This window comes from Helianthus annuus, chromosome 14 (genome assembly GCF_002127325.2).
Source record: "Helianthus annuus cultivar XRQ/B chromosome 14, HanXRQr2.0-SUNRISE, whole genome shotgun sequence".
Classification (NCBI taxonomy): domain Eukaryota; kingdom Viridiplantae; phylum Streptophyta; class Magnoliopsida; order Asterales; family Asteraceae; genus Helianthus; species Helianthus annuus.
The window spans coordinates 46,574,380-46,581,132 of record NC_035446.2 but is presented as its reverse complement, the minus strand read 5'-3'; positions in this window follow the sequence as shown (position 1 = coordinate 46,581,132).

Below are 6,753 nucleotides of genomic sequence, written 5' to 3'. Positions count from 1 at the left end.
CGAATCGAACCGTGGCTCGTAACTCTATCTGCCGTCGAAACCATCCACCTTCGTCGCCGTCCACGGCGGCGCTGTCGCCAGAATCAACTAGTTCTTTTCTCTTTTGCTCGAGCAGTGTCTCTCTCCGCCTCTGTCCTCATCGCCTAGCACCACCCACCACAGCGCCACCGCCTGTGGTGGTGTGGTTGTCGCTGTTCAAGTCCGCCGCCACCAAAAATGGTGGTGGCCGGCCGATAATCGAAGGGGGGGGTATCTGCCGGAGATCAACCAGCATCAGCCGGCTCGTTGTCGGTGCTGTTCACCTGAGAAAGGGGAGCAGGAGGTAGGTGGTGCCGTGTGGGTGAAGATAGAGTGGCTAAGGGTGTGCGACAGCCACAAAAGATGGCACTGAAGCTCGATCGGCTCCTCCGGCTCCGGTCGCCGGACCTGTAACGAGAGAGAGATATCAAGAGGGTGTCGGCTGAATGTTGAAAGTGAAAATGAGGGGTTTTTTTTATAACAATGTTTATATAGTAGGGTTTTTAACTGGGCTTGGGCCCTAGGCCCACAAGCCCGTTTCGTGCGGCCCGAATCGTTTCTAGAGCCCGTTTTCGCAACCGAGTGTCATAAATTGTCATAGAATATTATTTTAGGGTCAAAACTTCGTAAAAAGGAAGTCGGTAGTCGATATTAATCGCGTAAGTTGTCGGTGCGTTACATCGCATAAAATGCGTAATTGTCGATTTTAAACCCGTTTCTCGATCCGTTTCCAACTACGGGTGATGAAATTTAAAAACGAAGCTAAATATATCATAACATATGAATATCGAGACGAAATTCGAGTCCGGTGCTTCCGTTTCGTCATTGTTTGTCGTTGTTGTCAGTAGTTTGTACGGCATCAGCTCGTTATCGTTTAACACTCAGCAGATTTCCCGGAAATCACCATACGCGCACTGTAAAGTTAGATAGGCGTTCCTAGGCATTTCATTAGCCTAATTGAGTTAATTCGTGTTTTAAACACTATTTATTATCGCCTTAACCGTTCATTAATCGCGTAATTAGAAGCCGTTAATTACCGGTTGTCACAGTATGTCCGTTGGAATTAAGTAGTAGGTGGACGTGAGGGTAAAGAGAAACGTTAGAATTTCAAGAATGAAAGTATGAACGATATAATAGGATCCGCGAGACGGATTCGAAGCATGAAAGTAATGAAGTATGAATGTCTTGTTTGAATCCGCGAGGCGGATTCAAGGAAAGAAAGGCATGAATGGAATGTTTGAATCCGTAAAACGGATTCAAGGAAATGAAATGTAGAAATGATATGTCCGAATCCGCGAAACGGATTCAATACATGAAAGGAATGAAGGATGTGAATGATATGTTTGAGTCCGTGAGATGGATTCAAATCATAGAAGGAAGAAAAGGTATGCATGGTATGAATGGAACCGCTAGACGGATTCAAAACATTGAAGTAATGAAAGGTATGGATGTTACGTTTGAATCTGCAAGACAGATTTAGTATATAAAAAGGATGAAATTAGTCCATGTTAGAATGTGTCGATAGTTTGACCATAGGTATGTCAAACGAGTCATATGAGTGAATGTAAAGTAAATGAACAAAAGAATGATCATAATGGACACGCAAACCTAAATCTTAAAATGAAAGGAAGAAGTTTTGAACAAGTTATATGTTAAATGTGTTAGTAATCGACTCTTAGGAGTCAGAATGAATGACGGGCTACGACCCGGACAATGATTTAAGTATGAACAAAAAGGGTAAGTTTGTTAAGAATACCGAAATGATGTAATGAATGTCTTTGTAAGTAAGAAATGTCGGTTTGACCTTGAAAAGTCAAACTGCAAAGGTCGACAAAATAAGTAACCACAAAAAAATAATTGTATGTAAGGAATTAAGTGTGGAAAATGTTATAGCATGTACGTAGAAAATATGTAAAAGAATTATGGGTGACTAACCACCTAGTAGACTCAGTGTTTGAATGAGATGTGCTAACCGCCAATTTTGTAGGTGGTGATGTTAGAATTCTTAGTGTGATGAAACCAATTGAATTGGTGGAAGGATGTGCACGAGCGGAAGCACACTACACGGATGAAGGAAAATCTGGCCTGGTATGGCTAGTACTCGTGAAGAAGCGGATAGATCTGGTTTGCGGACTGTTGAATTATGCAAAGAAATCGAGGTTAGTAAAACTGTGTAATTCATGTTGGATAGGTATGAATTGGTAGATTGAGAAGGACCTACGAAATTACTAATTGGATATGTATGGTATGGTATGGAATGTTTAATTTTTAACAATTGACATAAGAAAGGAGTATGTCAATAAAAAGTAAATTTCAAAAGTTTGAGTGGGAAATTTTGAGTACTTATTAAACTTTCGTATGATGAATTTGCACGACATGTTTACTTAGGTAGATTAAGTAATGCAGGAATTGAGAGTAGTAGTAACGTAAGATGAATGGGATAATTTGAAGGTAACGTAAAGGTACGCATGATACAGGTAACTATAGAAATGTAGAATGATGTTAACATTAGAGCTAGGCACGTAGTTGTGACTATGAAATAGTAGTTTTGTTGTGGTAACAAAACAGTAGTTAAATATTATACAGTGCATGTAGAGAATGTAATTTTATGGAATGAGATGAAGGTATTAGATCCGTTATGAACGGATCATATGAATGTATGTATGACTACAGGTTGAAGTAGTATGTATATTGACCCATTATTAATAGGTCAAGGAAATGAGAATGTTATGTGAAAGTATGGTATGGATAGTGTAACGCCCCAAAAATATAATATTTAATAAATATGGCATATACTAGAATTATGTATGAAATAACTTAACTAGAATTGACTAACTATGATTAGTTAACCTAGTTTGTACAATTACTAGTCTCAAGAATGAAAGAAATAAGTTAACTAAAGTGCAAGGGTTAATCTTGCACTTTTTTAATGAAGTTTGGGTTAAGTGGGGAAGACCATAAAACATCAGACATAAGTCTGATGTTGGTATCGAATGCAAAGGGTTTCTCATGGTGATGAATGTTGAAGAATTGAAGTAGAACCCAACCTTAACTCTCTTGCATGAATCAAGATTCTACATCATCTAGCCCTATAAATCACTTGGTAAGTTGTAATTTTTGATTTGGTGATTTTGATATGAAGTGGGTTATGATCAATCCATGAATTTGTATGAAATTGAGTTTGGGTATGTGTTAGAATCATCATTTAGAAGTTGTGTTAGGTGCAATTTTGATTGTATCGATGAGTTGGGATAAAACCCACTTAGAAATGGTAAGAAGATGAGGTTTAGTGAAGATTTATGATGAACTATGTAATGTTGATGTTAGAGTAGTGTTATAGAGAGTAGTTAGATGGATAATTTGATATAAAACATATGATGCTTGGTTATGATAATGATTTGTGAAAGATTATGTTAATGCATGGATGAACTAGGAAGAATGTGCTTTAATTAGTTGTACAATATGCACTAAATGGTGTACGCACACCAAGTGTATGATGAAATGTCTAAGTGAAGTTAAGATAGGAGATTGTATGAAATAGCTTGATATATATGATTGAGATTAAGTAATGATGTAATTAGTAGTATACTAACGTGAAGAAGGTGCTTTAGATGGAACTTATACAAGAATTCGGGTTGAATGTATGTCTTGGTCAAGACTATGCATTAAGGACTTGCACGCTGTGTTTGATATCACTAGGTGATCATGTGGTTGTAAGCATAATTGCATTGTGAGTAAGAAATGTATATAGTGTCATTGATATAGCATAAATGATGATACAGATACATGAGGATAAGCCAAAAGTTTGTATGATGAACTGTTCACTTTTGAAGGTCAACTACGCATAAGAAGCGTGAATTGGTTTGTTGTCATAAAGGTAGGATTATAGGAAGTTGTATGGTACATGTTATGTTAATATGCGTTATTTGTGATTACATGATGAATTTCATGAGTTTAAAAAGATATGAATTTGATTATATGCCATATGCTTGTTAGTTGTGACTAAAGAAAGTCAAATGGGAAATATGCATTTGATATGATCGTTAACATGCGTAATCATGTATGCTAATAAGAATGTGATTGCAATGATGTGAAAGTATAGGGATCATATCAAGACGGATAAAAGCATAGAAGGTTAACGGATCAAAAGGAGACAAGATAACGGACACGAACTCGGACGCGCGAGGTAAGTGATTTCTGAATCACTTCTTAGTTTGTTAAGTAAGGTTATGTTCTAGTTAATTAGGCATGATAATTGAAGTCAAATAAGAAGGGTTGTATGAAATTGATGATTTAGGTTAAGTAGGCCGAATGGATCAAAAATGTGGTTTTATTACTATACTGGAAGGGTGGTGTAAGTAATTGATTACGGTACTATAACTGGGTATTGGTAGAATTGTACATAAGTACGCTAACCAAGAATCGGAGACACGGATTAATAGTCTAAAGACTCGGTTGTGAGTCATGGTTAATAGACAAACAATTTCTCATATGAAATTGTATTAAAAAAGTTTGCTTTCGTATAAATGAATGACATGAATAGGTTTAACGCATACCGGGTATCGGGTGCATAAATCCCAAGTACGAACCTCAGATAATGTAAAAGTATTATAGTTATAACGTTTATGTAAGTCTTGGGTTAAAACAAATGAGTAGTTTGACGAAAACATGAACGGGTCGAATAAGTGAAAGCGGGTATATAAAGCCGAGAGCTTTAAGTGAATATTTTCGTTAAAACCGGATGTTGGATTTCAAGTTCATATGATAGAATGTGAATTTACAAGCATGTAGGAAGAAACGGGAGGTTAAATGGGTAAACGGTTCAAAAGTTATCCGCGTTTTAGTGCGTACGGACGACGAAACGGAGCTGCAGAAAAATGCAAAATCTAGGGGGCGTCGCCGACGGGCATGGGGGCGTCGCCGACAAAAGGCTCTGGAAAGTCAGTTTTTGGCTGACGGGCTATTTGATTGTCTACGAAAGTATTGGGCTACGGGCATTTGCAAGGGCCGTCGCCGACGGCCTCCCCATGTTCAAAAACCTGAAAAATGTTATCTAAGTTGATTTGGGTATTGTAGGCTTCGGTTTATTATCCGTGGACCACGACGGGCCTCCCAAACATGATTTTGATCGTTCCTTTGACGTTTATGGGCTATAAATCTAAGTCTAAGTACCATGTAATTAATGTATGGATATATAAGAGGTATGTAAGATCTTGAACGTGTACGTAAGAGTATATGTACATATGTAGACGTGTATTTAAGTATATATGAAGGCACGTATAAGTGTATGCAAGTAAGTAGAGACGTGGTAATGTATGTAAGTATATAGACGTGTATGACGTAGTAATGTATGTAAGTATGTAGACGTGTATTTATGTATATGTGAAGATACGTATGTGTATATGAACGTATGTAGAGACGTAGTGATGTATGTGCGTATGTAGATGTGTATATGGTATATATGAGGGTATGTATGAGTGTATGCAAGTATGTAGATACATAGGAAGGAATGTACGTATGTAGATGTGTATGTATGCATGTAAGAATGTATGTATGCATGATTTAGATACGTCGAGTAATACGTTATTAATAGTGTGTCTTGAGAATGAAAAGTAATGCAGGTACATTATTGAAGCCTCACCAAGATATGGATACACAGATGAAATGCTTAAAATTAGAAATATAACGAAAGGGGAAGTGTACGAGAGTTAATCTTGTTTATGTATTGTGTACTAATGTTATGAATGTATGTGGTGAGTGCAGGTTGTACGAATCACGGGCGGTTATCACGAGGAATAGAGATCGAAGACCGAGTCACAAGTGAGATTGTACGAGAAATATTGAGTATGTGCTTTAGCAAACAGGACTTATACTTTATTTTTGTAAAAGATACATATTAAAACGAACTTTCAAGTAGGTCAAGATGTTTGTAATGAAAGAAATTTTATGGCACGAATTTCCGCTGCGACTTTTTTGTCAAATACGTACTAGGGCCTTACAGATAGTATGAGCTTATTGGGAATAGGTCAGTTATATGAATAATTTATGAATCAAGAATAGATAGTTAACTATCATGATGAGGTACCAGTCAAAGTTCGATATATATGGGTGTGTATAAATTATGAAATAAGGTTGTGTAGTTGACGAAAATAATATGAATGTTGAGATGAACAAAAAGGAATGTCATTAATAGGATTGTTTCAAGTAAACAAAATGGTGTGATGTACATGATATATGAGTATTGGAATGATGAATGAACCATTAGCTATGAAGTACGTTAGAAATTAGCGATATTACTGAAAGTGACACAAATATGAACTTTGGGGCGGGTTCTTGAAGATAGAAGGCTGTCATTAAGACGGGCTAGCGGTCATGTTGATGAATTGGAAGAAAGGATAATTGGTGTTAAATGGAAGTGAGAAAGGTTTCGGGGACGAAACCGCATTTAAGGGAGGTAGACTTGTAACGCCCCAAAATCCGAATGTTTATAATTGACATACATTCTTATATAATATACCCCGAAATAAATAATTAGGCTATTTTACCTAGTTAAAGTTTATGGCCAAAACTATTAAATGACGAAAGTTGTGCCAAATATGTTAAGTGGTAAAACATGAGGGGCTAGATGGTATAGAATGAAAGTGGAGGTATTAAAAGAAAGTAATAACACACACAAACACACAATCGTGTGTGTTCTAGATCGATCAGGAGCTCCTAAAGGAGCCAAACCCTAGC